This window comes from Drosophila mojavensis, unplaced genomic scaffold (assembly GCF_018153725.1).
Source record: "Drosophila mojavensis isolate 15081-1352.22 unplaced genomic scaffold, ASM1815372v1 contig_36, whole genome shotgun sequence".
In the NCBI taxonomy this organism is placed as follows: domain Eukaryota; kingdom Metazoa; phylum Arthropoda; class Insecta; order Diptera; family Drosophilidae; genus Drosophila; species Drosophila mojavensis.
Window position 1 is genome coordinate 15,104,425 of NW_025318858.1, and position 19,658 is coordinate 15,124,082.

The following is a 19,658-nucleotide window of genomic DNA, read 5'->3' on the forward strand; positions in this document are numbered from 1 at the left end:
CCAGTCTGCCATAGGCAAGCAACCTACATCATATTTGTGAAACTTTAGCCCAAAACTAAAACAGAAGCAGACGCAGAAGCCGAAGCCAAGCCTGAAGACGGGACTGCAGAAGAAGAAGAGCAACTTGTGCAACTGTCGAGCAGGAACTTAACATTTTAAAATAAAATTAAGTGCGTAATTGAAAGTGCAAATAAAATTGTAGACACCTCAAGAACTAGTCATAATAAGTAACTTCCAACACCTTTTGACAGTTGCTTTCGAAAAATAAAAAGAATCAAATGAGGCAGCGGGCTCGACTAGGATATACCCTGACCCATGCAAAAAAAATATTGATTCAGTCAGAGCTTATTTTGTTATATGTCAGGGCATGCCCAAATAGAATTCTTTGCTCTTTCTATATTCTGTATAGTTTTTTTTTTTAAATAAATTTACATACACAATTATGCATAAAATGTCAATTCTTATTACGTAGAGGATATAGAGTAACATTTTAAATTTATATTAACTATATTTCACTGCTTATGCATAAAGTTCCATAGAAAACTGTCAATAGCTTCAGCTCAAATGTTTCACTCAGTTTATATGCATTGATTATATATTTAAAATATTTAATTTACAAAAAAAATAAACTAAAAAATAAAAATATTTTATGTTTATAATATTATGAAATATTTAACGCTTATATACAATTATTATCGTTCATATCTATATATGATATCACTTAAATAATCAATAAATTTAATAAAATAAAATTATAAATTAAAAAAATATGTAATGTTCATATATAATTATTATAGCTAATAATATACAATTTATATCATTCTAAAAGTTATATACAACACTAAATATATTAAAAATACTAAAGGTTAAATTATAATATAGATAGATAAATAAATAACACTTTAAGCAAAGTGTTAAAATATATACAAATCTATTGTAATAAATACAAATTATTATTATATATATCAATAATATATATAATAAATATATATTTGCTAATGCTAATATATCAGACAGCTAATATACCCCACATGATAATACCCTACACTGTATTGCACGACTATTTGGGCTGAAAACTTTTTGCATCAGCTGGCAAACGAAATTGTTTGCAAATGCGAAATAATATTTAAAGCAAATAGTAAAAAGCAAAATCTGTTTTGTTTCGATAAAAACGCCGCATTCAGCCTGACTCTCTCTCTCCCTCTCACTCTCAGTCTGACTCTCTCTTTCTCTCAGCTGTAACCAAAAGATGTCAAGGCCCGAATGCTAAATGCATTTATTCATATTTCTGGCTAGAAATTAATTGTGAAGAGGCAGAATATCAAGCATTGAAGAGAAAAATTGCATGCACAGTGCGTGTCCTCTGATAAATTTTGTGCGAAATTTCTAATTTTGCCAAAATTAAATATGAGAAAAGAAGATAAAAATAAATTTCAATTGTTTTTTTTTTTCTCTCTCTGTAGACGATAACTAAACAAATGTTGTATGCCAAGCTGACGATTTAATTAAAATTTATGCATACTGTGCATCATGTGGCATAGATTACAAAATTTGAGTTTTACCACACACACAGACAAATACATTCACACACACACACATAGACGTACACTGAGCATATTTCTTTGAAAATCAATGTATCCCATTGTTGTCTGTAAGCCAACGGCTAACATAAATTGTCAGTTGCAAATCCTTGACAAATCTGCTGCATTGGCTTTCGTTTATATGTATATATATATACAGACTATATATACATATATACCATTTTTTTTTTTTTTTTTTTTTTGACGGTGTCCTTTAGCGAGATAAATCTTTATTGCCTCATTTTGCTCAAAGCTGATTTCTCTTCGTCTTTTTGTCCTGCCATTCTGTATGCCGCGCTTCAACTTACTTACGCGTTGCCAAACTAACTGCTCTTGCCCCCTCCCCCTCGAACGGGGGCTTATTCTCGGCTAGTGTGGCCAAAAAGAAAACAAGACAAAGGCTCTGAAAGATAACGTCTACAGTGCAAAGTCCGCAGCGAGGCCAGAGTAACAGCAGTTGCCTGTAGAACAACAACTTCGAAAATAAAATGGCAAAACTTTGCAGCAATGAATGACAAATAAAAACGTAAAGCATTTCAAATGCTCCAGTAACAACAACAACAAGGACAGCGCAATGCCACAAAAAAATAAAAATAAAATAAAAAATAAAAATAAATTGTGGCAAAGAAAAACTAAATGGAAACCGAAAAAGTTTTCTGCTTGGCCATTTCGCTGCCTGGAAACTCACTTGGCTTTAATTTCTCGCTGCGACACCCGAGTTAATAATTAATTTTCCTGTTGCCAAAAAAAAGACAAACAAACAAATGGAAAGGGGAAAAAAAAACTAACTTTAAGTCTAACCAAGAGCTGAGGCGCTGATTCTTCAGTTTTAAGGCTCTCGACGAACGGTTGGAAGAAATGTTTGTCAATACTTATTATTGAGCCCAGTCTTATTGATGGGCAGCTCGAGCAGGCGCTCTAACAAATTGCGAAACATGATTCCTGACAAGGGTCAATTGCCATTTGGCTAAATTTCGTTTGCTGTCAATTTAAAGATAAACGAGAAATTCAGAAGAGCAGAGCAGAGCTCCTATTGAAATTGTGAAGGCTTCACTTTTAATTGATTGAAATTGAATTGGTCTCTTGTTTAACATTAAAAAATATAATAGTAATATAAAGAAATTAATATATTTTTAAAAGTTTAAAGTATCTTCGATATTTTTTGCAATATTACAATATTAATTTGAATAGTTGTTAATATAATATAAATAAAATAACAATAAACATCAAAATTAAAAAAATAAATAAATGAAAAGAAAACTTTAATAATATAATAATCTAATATACAAATTATACATTATTATAAAAATTTCAAATTTTATACGAGTCCTCGATAAACTTGGCCATAAAAAGATTTTTTGGAATTAAATAATTTTTCAGAGTTTAATTTAAAAATGCCTGAGTAACAAATATACAGAATTTATAAATGTAAATATAATATTAAATAAATTAAAAATAAATAATAAATTTGGAAATATTTTAAGCAATATATATATATCAATTATATGAGATCAATATAACAAATTTAAATATAAATTTAAAAAAAAGGGAATTAATAATTAAAATACTAGATATGAGATATAAATAAATACAAATTTAAGAAAATTAATGCAATAATCTAATATAAAAATTAAATAAAAAATGTTAATTTAAAAAAAAAATTGAAATATGAAAATTAAATTAATAATTGCCATTAAACAAAAAATAATAATTTGTGTTTTTAGCATGTAAAATTCAACAAATATATATAAATAAAATTTTACAAAAGAGACATGAAATGTATTACACATTTGCTAGGAAACAGCAGATATATATGAATATTATTATATTTATATTAAATCTAAAAACATATGTTGCGTGCCATATTTGTTGTTGATTTCTAATTTAATATTCACTTTGAATTTTGGGATCAAATTCAATACAAGCATAAATCTGTCGTATAAATCGAAATTTTTGTAATACCATAGCCTTACGTACATATGTATTGTATATTTAAATGCATTTTTCGCATGAATTTGACATAATTTTATGTATTATTATTTCCTGCGTTGCTTAGTGCTAAGTTCTTGGAGAATTGGAAACAACAAACAGCTCCAGGCAATTTCCTTGGCTCTGTAATCGTTCTGTTGCCTGACTGAATTTCCCACTGGATTTCCCTCCCACTCACGAAAAAGTCAAACTGAGCAATTGCAGACAACACACGTTGCACAGTTCTCATGCTTGGCAAACGCAAACTGCAAACAATACATATATATATATATAGCGCAAAAGTTGGTCTACTATTCACATTAAGCATACGCCATGTGTATGCTGGCAATGTATGAAACGTTGCGTATACGCTCCGTTTGCCGACGCCGCCAAAACACACAATTTCTGTTTCGGCTACGTGGTGAAATTTAAATACAAGCAACTGTAATTATGAAGTATCCGACTCACTGTGGACACCACAAAAAGTCATACAGACACACACACAGGCACACAAATACATTTGCATGTTTGTTGTACCCAAAGCCTTAACTTTGTGTTTGCTTAAACAGCAGCTGGCGCCTCGGCTTTGTTTGCTTTTCATATAAATTGTTTCGCACAATTTTCGCTACTGCTGCTGTGTTATTTTTTTTATATACATACATATATTCCCCTATTTTATGTTGCTTTTTTTTTTACATACACATATTTCGTATATATCTTGTGCCCGCACGCTTTTCACTTAATTTCGTGTTACATTTTTCGGCCCCATAACTTTTGACCCAAACTAAACGAGTTTTAATAAGCCACGCGTTTTGGCTGTTTATGCATTTGCGATTCCATAGTTTTGCTTAGGCAGTGTACCCAGCATCCTGCGGGTCAGTCGGATAACCAAATAGATAGAGATAGAGAGAGAGAGAGAGTGAGATAGAGAGAGACGTGGATCGAGTAAACTGTTGTACAGTTTCAGTTACAGTTGGGAGTTGTTGCTTTGTTCGCGAAACCGAGACAATTCTAACAATTTGAACTTTTCAGCAAGCAAACAAAACTTTGCCCACAAATAAACAACAGAATGAAAGCCAATGCTCCGTGGCCAAAATAAACAAAAAATAAAAAATACATAAATATATATGTGTATATGTATATGTATGTGTATATTTATGTGTATTGATGCAGCGCCTTGCGAGCGTCGTGCCTGTAGCTCGACAAGTAAACCAGGTTAAGCACCTCTAGTAGGAGACGTTTGCGTTAGTAAAGCTCTGCATAAGGGCTTGAATACCCTGTAATTCAGAGCAGCTCCTTTGCATGGTGACGGTAAAAATATTTCATATAATTTAAAATAAAAATCAAGGAAACAAATTTTAAAAAATAAAGTAAAACAAACCATAAAAAACATAATTTCCAAATTTTAAAGTTTACAATAAGATTTGAGTAGTAGAACTATGTTTTTTTAAATTATAATTTTAATAAATCTTCCTTTCTGGATACCTTATAATTATTTGGTTGTAAGGTAAATAATTATTATATATACAGTCGAGTCTTGATAATTAGTACTCCGCCCAATCGATCTTCGCGACAAATCAGAAAAAATTCGATCCCCTTAAAAGAAAATCGTTCTCAATAGTTCTCGATAATTTGAATTTTTGTGTAAATTGAAAAAAAAAAAAAAACAAAACAAAACAAAAAACTGATCTCCTTACCATTTCGAATCATCGGGATTCTACGGTAATATATTTGATATAAGCATTTATTAAAAAGGAATTTTCGACCAACCGAAAGATCTGGCTTAGAAATGTTAAAGCAAGAGCAAGATTAAGTCCATCACGTAAGCTTGAGAATAAAGGTTAGTCAGAGTAACAGTAAATGAGAATAAGTAAGCGTAAGAGTGAGAAAAAGTAGGAGCAACTGTAAAGAGTAAGAGTTTAATTAAGAAGAGTAAGAGGTAGCCCAATGAAATAATTACACTCCATGGGAGACTATTATGCTACACTTATTTGAAAAAGAAAAAAAAATATTTCCATTAGATCAGAATTTGTTTCTAAATTCTAAATAAAAGTCGTCGCTCTACGTAGCTCAATGTACATCCCTCATTTGAGTACAGCACTGATAGATGTTGAGCTCAATCATCTGATACTTCGAGCTACACTGAGTCTCTCACACGGAATCTCTCTCCTCAGTGAAAGCGGATCAGGGACCAGTCCCGTAGAGGTAATTATAGGACTCTCAACTGTGTACAGCACAGATTGCATTTTCTATAGATAGCATATTGATTTAAGATGTCTATACATTTGCCTTGATGATTATACATTAGCATATCATAAGACATAACCTGCGTCCAATAGATCAAAGTCTTTCACAAAAGTAAAGATTATTGCTAATTCAATTTCACACTCTATCTAATTAATTGAAGTCAAAGTAACAAATGAGTCACAATCTTGTCAAAGATTATAATCAAATTGTGCTTAGAGCTCAGAACGAACTAAAAAGAATTCCATAAAAACAGGGTATATTATACAACATAAATATTATAATAAAAAAAATCTCTAACCAGATTATGGGGGGAATAAAAGTGTTTACAGCTGCTGTGAAGCTGCAGCAACAATCAAGTGAAGAAGAGGATAAACTACACACAGGCAACACACACACACACACATATCATTTATAGTTTTATTATAGCTCTAGCATTTATATTTTAAGGTGTAAAAGCTGGCTTGGTTGGCAACTGTGCGGAGCATAAAACAGTCCAGCGTACGTCTAACTGCTCCTATGGAGCATGCTACAAACGAGCCTGCAACGACCACAACAACAACAAAACCAAATACTTAAAATTTACCAACTAAAACTCCCCCTCACACACACATACGTACACTCATAGAGCACTATATGTTATGTGGAAACGAGATGCCTTGGGTAATTGAGCTACACATCGAATTGGCATTCAATTGGATTTGGCTTTTGATTTAGCATTCATTCAGCTCGCCTCGTAATCAATTGAGAGCAATCAAACCAAATGTTTCAGCTGTCTTTGATTTTTGATGAAAGTGTGTGTACTCATCATCGTTTGCAGCAAATGCGATTCGTTTTCCCTTAAATTAGTTAAGATGATGATAGCTGCTCAATTTTTCATTTATTGCACAAATTTAGTGCAATTTGTGTAAATTTTCAATTAAGTAGTTGAGCTTCAGCTTATCAAAAATGTTGTGGATTGCAAACTTTATTCTCAAAGAAAATATTATGTGGGACAAGTTTCCTTTTGACAAATTTTTTCCAGATCATTGCAATTAGTTTGAATTTTCTGATAAGTTTTCAATTCATCGCAAAAAGCTTTGGAGTATAACGAAGTAAAGTTTACCTTGGCTCTAAGCTATTTTTACAAAGCCGCCATAAAATTATTTTAATTTTAAATAAATAATATAAAATATTATATATATTTTTATAGTAGTTATATATATATATATAACTTTAATTATATATATATATTTATTTATTTATTTATTTATATTTATTTATTTATATATATTTATATTTATAGTATATTTATGTTTAGTTCATTTTTTTAAGAAATATTTTTTTAAAAGTAGTTTCTTTTTTTTACGACTGTATGTTAAATTGAATTAAACAAAAAATAAATCAGTTTGAACTCTAATGGAATTAACTGCAACTGCAGGACTTATTTTCACGCAGCAAACGGCAAAAATATTGCAAGAAAAGCCACAGAAAAAAATGCATATGAACATACGTATGTATACACATACACATAAACAAAAAAAATCAAACAAAAGTACTTCAGTTGTCAATGCCTGACTTGCCAATACCGCTTGCAAAGTAGTAAGCCAGAGGGAGAGGGTTTAAATCGAACAAGCTGAAGACTATATCAACTGCGCTCTCAATATAGTTCTAGAATACTTATATATGCATATATATATATATATATATACAAATTTTTGTATGTACACCCAACTATTATACCCTTTCTTGCATTGGTAAAAAATTATATATGTACGTATGTTTGTATACAAAAAGAAAATAACATTCTGTACAATTTTGTGAAAACTGTCTGAAAAATGCGCGCATATATTTTTCAATGGTAAACCGATATGTTGCTGCGCCTGACAGCCAGCAATAACAGAAATACACATATACAGCCGCACACACACACACACACACACACGCAGAGTGACTGTGAAATACATAAAAGTGGGCGTGTACCAGGGGCGGCACAGTGGAGGCCTCCAAGTGCTCAAAACGCAGCACGCATTGAGCTTTGGCAAACCGCTGATGTGCAAACAATAAAGTTCAAGGATACACACACACAACCACACACAAACACATATGTTATGCGTGCGTGTGTGTGTGTGTGTTTGTTAGTGCCATTTGTAATAGAGTTTGTTGCATACTTTGCGGTCGCCTAGCCCGTGGGTCAAGTTGCGCTCATGTTGACTTTGTCAGCCCAGTTAATAGCGCACACACACACACATATACACACTCTTTCTGTTTGTTGAACTTTAATTATGCTAATGCAAAATGCAAGCACACATGCTCATACACACACAGACACACTCCAACTGTAGGTGTTATGCCTTGAGCGGTAGCAAAAGTTGTTTGACTTTTGTGCGGCTTCTTTTGGCCTTTTGGGCCAAAGCGTTTTCCGAGGCTAATTTTTGGGGTCAAGCTTCAACAGCATTTGACCAAACAATACACCTCCAGCACTAAATTAATTGATGCACATGCCGACACGCCCCCCTAATACATGCATAGCTCATGCTCGCTTTCCGATTGCTGTTGTCTTTAATTAAAAATTCAAATTGTTTGGCATGCAACTAAAAGTAGTTAGTTGGCTTCTCCTCCTCCTCCCCCTTCTCCATCTCTCGCTGCCACTTTATTGCTATAATACAAACACACACACACCCACACACACGCGTACATACTTTTCCTGCCCCATGTGGCAGTCTGTTGCAGCAGCATACTTGTGCGAGTATTTAATTACATTTACTCTTTGAAAGCCGCTGCCAAGCAATGAGCACAGAGGCAGATATAGAGACAGAGGCAGAGGCAGAGGCAGAGAGGCTGAGAGGCACAGGCAGAGACAAAGTGGCAGAGGCAGATGCAGAGACACAGCGCAACCTTCACCCGCTGTCTGATAATTGTTTAAGCACACAATTCTAATTAGTCTTGGATTAATGTGAAGTGCAGCTGATTGTTGAGCACTCGATGGCTGGGTCGAGAGGCGCACTGCCACGCCCTCACAGTCACCACAACAACGATAATAAGTCGCACTGGCATTACGCATTAATATGAAGTGGGGCAAAACTAACAAATTACAGTTAAGTGTAAAACTTAGTTAAACGCTTAATTAGTTGTGGGAACTAATCAAATTATAACGAACGATTTATCGCCATAATACTAAATATATTTTAATTATATTTTAAATGCCATTATCTACTAATGAAAATAAGGCAAATAAATTGTTTGTAATAGAGTACTTTTAATTAAAGTGCTTAAAATATTTATAAATATTTAAATATAAAAGATTAAGTTTTTTCATATAATATATTTATTTTATTAGAACTAACAAATAGTAACAACTATATGTTTTTCTAACATTAAGAAAATAAAATAAAAAATATAATAAGGCGTATTTAATATACATTAAAAAAAAAAATACATTTTAATAAACTCAAATAATTTAAATAATAGAAATTAAAGAATCAATAAAAAAAAGTGCATACAAACATATTAATAATATAGCAATGCATTTTTTTATCTATTTTATATTTAAAGCCTTAAATTTATTTCAATTTCAGTTTAATTCAATTTTTATTTATCTTAAGCTTTTTGTATTTATTTCTTTATTTTATTTTTCCTTCTATTTTATTTATCTATTTTATTTGTTTATTTTTGATTTTCTTTTTGTTAATATTATAAATTATTATTATTATTTTGAATTTGATTTTTTTCATTATTTTCTATTTTATATCCATTCAGAAGAAAAATAATGACAGTCATAATAATAATGAAACGCTTTAAATAATAAATAATTTATAAAAGATATTAATAATTATAAAAATATATAATGTGTAATACATAAATAATTATAAAAATATATGTGTGATACATAAACAGCACATATAAAAGTATAAATAAAAATATTATTAATACAAATTAAATACGGAAATTTATTCAATATATTTATTTATTCAATAAAAAAAATAAATTTTATCCACAACACTATACTCAAATTAATATAATATTGATTGACACTAAATAAAATTTTTCCATTCAAATAATTGCGACTTAACTTTGTTGTTTTAATGATTATTAAAGCCATACGGGTTACTTCAGTAACTAAAATATGAATCAAAAGGGAGAAATTCGTTTGCCTAAGGAATTTATAAAATATAATAGAATTTATATGTGTATACTTGCTACATATTGACTCTATTACACTTTCATAAATACCGTTATGAAAGTAGCTTCTCCCTTTTGCTGTTTACTGAATGACTCAATGGCTTTTCTGTTTATCTAATATTAAATTTCTACGACACCTTTCACACAAAGCACGAAACCGAAGAATTTACGTCAATTTATCACTTTTTCTCTTCCATTGTGTATAATATATAAAAAAAAAAAAGATATATATAAGTCGAGCTCTTAAATAAATATTATACGAGTGCGATTACTTATATAAGTCGCAGCTAGAAGGACAACAATAAAGTCTCGGCCGGCTTAAGACACCGAGAGGTATCCCGTGGACAGCAAGTAATGAAAGGTCACTTATTGAATAGGCCAAAGGCAAAGGTGCTAAATCACGATGACAAATGATAAATGATAATTATGTAATTATGGCCAGCTTCAATGATAAATTTATGCATTATTTAACAGGAATTACAAGTGTCATGGAATGGAAAAACGAATTCATATTATATTGCGAATGCAGCATAAAGCAACGCATAAAATCTTTCGAATTTAGTTCAAAGAATTTTCTGTCTCCATTTAACATAAAAGATGGCATCAAAGCAATTGTCCTCAAATTAAATTGACTTCGGAAATCGAATAAAAATTGATGGAAAAAGTCAAATCGCATTATTGAGCAAGTGAATATTTAGAACAAATATTTTCTTAGTGTAGCTCACTGACGTATTCCTCTCAGAGGTTGTCTGTGCATATATACAAAGTTGAATTTATAATTGAAAACTAAATTGAATTGAATTTATCTTGAGCTGAGTGTCAAATTCTTTTCAGCCTCTATGATTGGTTGACTTATCACAAATAACAAATCTGTGCTGCGCCATTTAGCCAAACGAGGCGCAACTTCATTGAAAGAGATTCCCAAAGTAACCGCAAAATCAAAAAAAAAAAAAAAAAAAAGGAAAATACAAAAAAATGGAATAACACCTACCTACAGCACGTATCACGGGGCGTATGTGCGATGCGTGAGTCTTGGCCCGGAGCTAGGTCACAGTCAGTGCTATAAAGCAGCGCGCGATAAGCAAAACAAAAACGGTTACAATTTAAAGCCGCACTATTTGCATATGTAATTCTTTTCTCTATTTCCTTTTTAATTTGGAGGCTGCATAGCCTAACGAACACACAGAAGCACACACACTCACTCACTCAACACACCCTGTTAATTGGAAATGAAAATCTCGTGAAAAATGACGTTAAATTTGCGCGCTTTGGCGCAGAGCAGCGCGACAAATGGGAATCGCACGTAACTTTCGTTAACCGAACGCGTTGACAGACACGAGACAACTGAAAGGACAGCACAACTGATGCTGTGCTGCGGCTGGTGCTGCTTGTGCTGCTGTTGCCGTTATGCTGAGCCAGGCGCAACAGTATTAAAAGCCGACCATAGACAGGGCTGTTATGCAGCCGAAGCTCGGCAATATCTAGCCGATTGTAGCTTCGTTTCAGCAGTCAGCTGTAAGCTTCGGCAACATGTGGATGCTGTGCGAAATGCTCTCGCGCTCGCGCTCTCTCTCTCTCTCTCTCTTTAGCACATCGTGCAGATACAGCGCTGTGAATGAGTTCCACATGTGCGACATGCCGGTTGCTTCCTTAGTCGTTCACTGGGTCACTCCACAGTTTTGTTTGCTGAGCAAATGTGAGAGGGTGAGGGTATGTGTGTGCGTATGCGTGTGTAGCCTCTTCACATTGTCAATGCCGCATATGCCAGGCCGGTTTTGTGGATTACTCTTTGATACAATTCTTCTTTTGTTGCTGTTTTGTTTTGTGCTTTTTCTTCATCGTGCAACATTTTGGTTTTTTGGCTTTGACTTGTAATAAAATGGAGCTCATTTGTGGGCAAACTGTTTGCATACTATTCGACTGCACTGTGACTGTGGTCGCTCGCCTTTAACTCCATGTTAAATGGCAGCCGCCCATGCCAGCGCGCTGATCGCATTACGAACCCTAAAGGTATACCACAATTGAGGCAACAAATTAAATCAATATATTTATTGGTGTATCAATAAATGCCCAACTGGAAATCAGTGAACCAATCAAATTTGTCGACTTGTCTCCCTTTATATATTTATGTATTTTACTTTTTTTTCTATGCGCTCTCAATCTTTTATGGAGGAAACACAAGTACAAATACGATTATAAACACAAAGCAGAAAAGTATGCAGGTTGGCAATTAATGATAGTTAACAAATGCCCTGGGAAATGAATTTAAAGACAATAGTAGCTCAATATGATATTCCAAAGAACTAATATTATTAAAAGATATTTCTCTAGCTATCTATATAATTTTTATCTATATATATTTAAAATTCATATGGATAATATCATAAAATTTTAGCCATTTATGTTTAAGTTTCATTAAATTCATTAAATATGTTTAGTTCCCAAAGAATTTGCTAAGAATGTCTAAACGTAAATAAACATTTAGATATATACTTATGATTATTGACAATATGATTTATATTAGAAGTGTTACATATTTACCGATAAATTCACCATACCCTCTAACGTATCACAAATTTGCTGCGTTGACATTCGCATGTGAATTCGTATATGCATTTGCCGCTTCAACTGCTCTACTTATGGATATAAGAACATCGTCTGATTACCATGCGTGCATAATGATAATGAAGATATTGTGCTCTTATGTTTGCTTTCATCTTAGATTTTCTATAGACGCACACACAAACACACATACAGACATACACACATACGCACACATAACAACTAATCAATGATGATGACGTCTACGAAGGAAACGAAGCAAATTATTAGGGTCAATATGCTTAAGTTGATATTGAAGGGATTTCGAGGGACATATATATATATATTACATATGTACACATGGGTAGTATATATGTATATACAAATATATATGATGTATATTACAATTAATTGTAATTAATTTGTTATTTTCGATTGACAAATTTCTCCAACTATTAATTTAATGCAAGTAAACTCGCAAAATATATGCGAAATTTCATATTAGTTGAGCTTTTAAATTCATAATTCTTGGTTGTAAACTTACATCTGACTTAGTTAGCCAAGAAAACTAAATTTAGGAATAAGTTGCTCATACATTTATATTTTTGTGTATATTTATTATACAAAATAAAAAACGTTTATACCTATTTTTTTTTTTTTTTTTAATATTATTTTTTTGATATTTATAATTACATATATTATAATATTATAAATAAATATTGATCTTAAAAAATTGTTTTAAATATATATGAGAACATATAATGGTATTTAGAGATCTTTTATATACTTTATTTTATTAACTTTTATTTTTATTAAGTTTTGCTATACGTATATAAATTTATAAATAGGTAACTATTTTTTTTCCATTAATAATCCTAACAATATGGCAACCTCTCCTTTAGCTTTTCATTAATTTTATAATACAAAATTAAATTTACTTTCAATAAAAAAAAAAAACTCTTTCACTTGACTAAACAAATATAACTCATACTAAACTAAAAAGGCTCTTAGCAAAAAGCTCATAAAGCAAAATCCATAAAAACAGTAACAGGACGAGGTAGCGTTAGAAAAGAGAACAGGAAGAAGAAGTTCTTCTTCGGCGATGTAAACAAAGAAAAACTATAGTAAAAATCATTCAATTGAAAAATTTCTCTGTTGGGACATACAATATGATTAGCTAACATAAAGTCAATGTGAAAGCGAATTACAAAAAGTGTATAGACCTCTACAGAGAGAAAAAAATTGGTGTACGGGCCGGGGCGGGGCGGGGCGGTGCTTGATGGGGGCTGCAACTGTGGCGAAAGGCTGTGAAAGACATTTACGAGCGTTTGAATTTGACAGATTTCTTTTATTAAAGCGACAGATACTGTGAAAGCGACGAAAGCAAGCGCTCAAGCATATTAAATTCAATTGTATGTGAGTGGGTGTGTGAGTGTGTAGATGTGTGTGTGTGTGAATATTGTGGAAAAATTTAATAAAAACAAACCGCAATAGAAACAAGACGAGACGAGACGATGCGATATAAAAACCAAATCACATAAAGACGTCATAAAGCACGTTGCGCACTTGAGCGCATTTCAGCACACTGCCAAAACAGGGTAAAGACAACGCTATGCAGCACTGGGCCATCAAAATGGCGAAGACAAAATGCGAACAGCAGCGATTTCGATTTGCTATCAATGCTACGCAAACAAAAAAGTAAAAGCTTCAGGAAAAGCAACGCAGTTCTCAACACTTTTGCATTATGCGCTGCGTATCAATCAACACTAACAGAAGGGACACACAGCCAGGGAGAAAGTGCGAGCGAGCGAGATACATGGGTAGAGTGTGTGCAAAAGAGACGGGCATAACGTGCCTAATTAATGAAATAATTAACTTGCAACTTTTACTTTTTGCTTAAGTGCTTTTCTAGCACTTTACTCATACCTCACACACACACGCACATGCATAGTCACTGACACATATAAGTGCAGACACCTACACACACTTACATGTATAAGCGCACGCAAACAATTAATTTCATCAACAACAATAGAGAGAAGCAAAAAAAAAAATAAAAATACATAGAACGGAGTAGAGGAAATTAGGCAAAAACAAATTCGTAGCATATTTCGGGGCACGGTCCAGGATAAACAATAAAGTCAAGGTCTTCGCTCATTCGTTCAGTGTAGCCGAATCAAAGTTGCCTTCAGCTTAATTTAGCTTAGCACACAAAACGCTTTTGAAGTTTTTTCCCAACACTTTTTCTGTGTCCGCAAAACTAAATGAGCTCGACAAAGATTTTGAGCAGCTTAGTATAATACTAAGAAATAACGACTTAAAGAAAAGTCGATGCCAACTGTATAAAACAAATATTTACATGCTCTTCTAAATGATAAAATTTAATGAAATTTACATTTCTATAAACTATAATAAGTATATTTTTCTCTTTATAAATATTAAAATGAAAAAATATATATATTATTAAGGTGAAAATCTTACATAAGTATATCATAATTAGATTTAAAATTAAATTAAAGATTTTTTTATTAAGTTTTGGAATCGCTCAATTGAGCTTAATCAATCATTTGCAGTGACCCATCAATAAAGTTAGAGCATACGAAAAGTAACGGAAAACTCAGGACTAAATCCCTTAGCAAGCAAAAAGATGAAGATGCCTTAACAAAAGAGAAAGAAATAAGCAAACGCTTGATGAGTGCGTCAGCATAAGCTGTTAGACGTGTAGACACACACATATACACACACCCACACACACGCACATGCTAGCACGAACAAGAACAAAGCAACAGCAGCAAATAAATCAACAAATCAAAGAACTTAACTAAGAAAAAAAAAACAACTCTCGACGCGACGCAGCCGAGCCGAATACAATGAATTAACCAATGTATACATAGGTTAGTTAGAGAGCGACATAGAGAGAGTGAGCGAGAGCGAGAGTGAGAGTGGGAGTGGGAGTGGGAGTAGAACATGTGTAGACGAGCAACATACAATACAGTTGTGGCAGGGCAAATAGCAGAGTGCTCAAATAGATAACGGTACACACGAAGTCTGAACAAAGTAAATACAGACAAGCAAAACTGAAGAAACCCTTTAATGCAAATTGCGAGAAGTGTTTTGAGCAAAATATTGTTGTTACATATTTGCATGGCCTTAGCTGTGCATATAATTACCTAGGTGTGAGCGAGACTCTGTGTGACAATGTGTGTGTGCGTGTGTTTGAGCGATTGAAGCACAGCAAGAAGACTGACAGCGCAGCCTGAGTGATTAACAGTGCTGGAGACGCTGGCGATGACGAGAGAATTTCGCAATCTCCAGCAGCTAGACGAGAAGAGAGCGAGGAAGACAGTGAGTCAGTCAAGCAGGCAGGCAGGCAGCAAGCAAGCCCCTGACAATTATGTGGATTAGCCACAATGTCGGCTGACTGCGGGGCCCCCAGTCAGCAACCCGGGGAACTGGCTCAAAGTTTCGGCAGCGATTTGCGTCGCTTCGGCAATTAGTCAAAAGCAGTTAACACGCCCTTAATGTGAACGCGCTGCGTCAAAAAGTGTCTCTGGCGCATAATTTATTGCCCAGCACTTAACAGTCTAATATAGCGTGTTAAGTCTAAAATAATTATAGTATACTAATATATTTGATTTTTAGTTGAAAGGATTTTCTTTTTTTTATATTTATTCATATAAATGGGCTAAATATGTTTTCTTACCCTTATTATTAATTTGTATAAATAATATTTATTAGCTATTCACAAATGACATTCAACAACTTTATTACAATTTTTGGCTGCAGAAAACAAGAACACAAAGCGTATCCAACTCTCATTACCATTTGATCACTACTGCGGTGAAGTTTGGAGTGTAATTACACCACAACAACTACTCATACAACTTATTCAACAGAGCACCTGCATTTGCACTGTCCCTCTCGCTCTGCAGGAGAAGAGAGCAATTTGTAATGCGCTCAAAGCTTCATTCTCTTTGAGTTTTTTTGTTATTCATCATATTTATATTCTTACGCTGCTAATGAAAGAGAAGACTTGTTTGAGCCTTTGAATATACATATGTAAGTATGTAGTGTATGTAAAATAATTGGCATATACATACATATATATATCAAACATACACAAAAGGAAAAGCTAGAATCTTTAAAAGAATATTAACAACAGAGGTGAGCTGTAATTTGAGAAAGTACGCACATACATACATACATCAAGCCAACCACTCTTATTCTACCACTTATTCACCATCATCATCGCTCAATATTACTCAATCGTATACTTGCACAGTCTCTGTCTCTCTCGCTCAACAGTAAATGCGACATCAAAGCAAAGAAGTCATAAAATAGCCCTAATTAGCCTGCTCTTTGGTTAATTTTGAGTTTTTTCTTTGCAATTCACCATATCAAAATTTTCATTCCCATTTCTGAATGGGTAAAGGGTATACTTGCTGTTATTTAAAATAAAATAATTAACTACATTTCCACAATCCCAGAGTATTTCCTAGTCGAGTACAACCAACACACTTACTTATTACTCTGGCATATTGGCATAAAGAATAGGCTTTCACCTCCAATTATAGAAATGTGTTTAAAATCAAAAGGGAAATTGAAATGGGAAATGCTTTTCCGCAACCTGCATCGATGGCTGTGTGACTGTGTGTGTGTGTGGGAGGGGGGTGGGACAAAGTATGTGAAAATTGCATTGCATATCGCGAATTGCTCTCTTTGCCACTCTTGCATATCAATTAACCCACTTTGCCAGAGAGTCGATCCAATTTCCCTGCCCCAACACTGCACAACAAAATGCAACCCCAAAGCTTCGCACAGAAACAAAATTATTGGCTGGGCGGGGGTGTTGAATGAAAAGAAAATCGTTAAGCATTTGGTAGCCGCTGCTCATTGCCAATTAAGTTTAATTGGCCGGCAGGCTAAATGGCCTCAAGCCAAACTACTTCAAATATGCATACAAAGTGGACGCACGAAATCACAAAAATTCCTTGGGCTACGCCCTACCCCACCCAGCTCACTTTGGCCAGGCCCAAAAATAGTCCCATTTAACAATCAATTTACTTCACAATAATATTGCTTTTGTCGACCGACTCTGGCCCATCGACCCGGCGAGGCGCATTGAGTAAGCCAAGGCGCGTTGCACATAAATTCATAAATGTTGTTGCCACATTTCGTTGCATATTCATGCAATTATTGAGTGGCCAGTCGATGCGATTCTGATGCTGATTCTGCTCCGGCTTCTCCGATTTTGATTCCGATTTCATTTCCTTTTTTAATTGGACTGATTTAGATACACCAATAGCATGTTTTGTGGCCATGTTTGTGCTGCATGTTTTGTCGAGTGCTGCAAGTGTGGCAATGGCCAATTACCAATTTGCAGTTGCCAATTGCCAATTGAATTTTTAAACGAGCCCATTTGATTTCCATTGCGAGTAAATCAATTGATTTACTACACCTGCTCCAGCTAGTTGACACAAAAACATGAATGAGTACTAAATGACGATGGACAAATTGTGGTATATGTATGTATATTTAATATACAAATATATTTTTATGTAAATTTCACAAAAACAAATATTTATATATTAAAATATTTAAGCTTATTTCTGAAAAGATAAAAGTACATTTTCTAGAATTTGGAATTGTTTTAATTATGTATATTAAAAAGTTAAATCTAATCACGCTGGAATAATTACATCATAATAGGTGTGATTGCAATTTTAATTTATTTTTAACTGAAAGTTATTCAACTATTTTTATTTCTAAAAATACTTGCAAAATAAAATGATTCCTAAAATATTTCAAGTAGAAGCAAAGCCAAAGAAATGCCTAAAGCACATTAAATTAATTAATTAAATTATCCAAATCAGTTTCTGTATCAACTATCTCACTTTATATACAGATGGAACATCTGGAATGTATTTTTTTAAGAGGCCGTAATTTGAACCTGCTGTAAGACCTTTTCTCAACAATCAGAAGACAGTGAATCTGCAATACTCTAACCACTCATTGGCTACACGTTAACTTTTTTTAACTACTTTATTATTAAATATGAAATATCAAATGTAATTTAAAATAATTGCTAAAATTCGCACATTAAAAATGTAAAACGTCTGCGCCTTTTCTGATAATACTTCAATTAAGAAATAATAAAATTAAGTATAACAAAAATTGTGTTATCGAGTTTTTTTAAGAACTCAAATAAAATTATTTTTTTGGGATTAGACAACCTTACTAATATTCTAGCCCAATGAAGAGTCTTGACTATTTCCTTCTTTTGATATTGAACCTGGAATTTAAAACATTACCAAAGTTTTTTATTAATCAATTATTTATTTATTATTTTTAATTATTATTATTTTTTTTTTTTTTTTTGTATGTATAACTTTACCAAAGAAATGTATTTATTTATATAAAATTTATTTATTATTTTCAATTATTATTCTTAATATTATTATTTTTAATTTAAAACTTTACTAAAGAAATTTATTTATAAATTTATAATAAAAAAAATATATTTTTTTTTAAATATTTATATATGTAAGTTTGTTTATCCTTTTTATATAAAGCCGAAAAGTTTGGTTTAAATTAAAAACTTATTTTTAAAACTAAAACTCCATATTAAAAAAAATGTATATATTTTCCAGCTGTATTTTTGTGTCAAATAAATACTCACCTGCATTTATTTATCTAAGATTTCATCAAAGTATTTTCAAATAGAGGTCTTTAAGTTGACGCAAGCTCTCTAAATTCCCATTTAGTTGACTTGAGTCACGTCCGTATTTCGTGCAATTGGTGGGCTCTCTGCGGGTAGCATACACACACACACACACACAGACACACACAGTGGAGTACAAATACACGTCACTTGCAACAAATAAAGCAAAGCAAAGCAAAGAGTGGAGACGACACACATTCTTAATATAACAGAAGTATATGCACATGTATTTACTCGTTGCAAAAAATCAAATATCCGTGCATACATCATATGTGTGACAGCTCTAATATATATTTATATATACGACTCGTCCTATGCTGCGTATACGTATTGTCACGTGGTCACGTGTTAGAAACTCAATGTTTGCATTTGACAACAGCTCGTTTTTTTAATAAATGAAAAAAGAAATACTGCGAAATTCTTGTAGACATTTCAAGAATATA

General features: G+C 32.8%; 1 protein-coding gene across 2 annotated transcripts in view; it reads right to left on the reverse strand.

The window, feature by feature from the left end:
• The window catches only part of LOC6576835, a 209,536-nt gene extending 198,228 nt beyond the window's left edge, over window positions 1-11,308 (reverse strand). For both annotated transcript variants that reach the window (XM_032728532.2, XM_002002784.4), the window contains exon 1: window positions 10,945-11,308. The gene's annotated coding sequence lies outside the window, so the exon portion shown is untranslated. The remainder of the gene's footprint in view (window positions 1-10,944) is intronic.
• Between the last annotated feature and the right edge of the window lie 8,350 nt (window positions 11,309-19,658).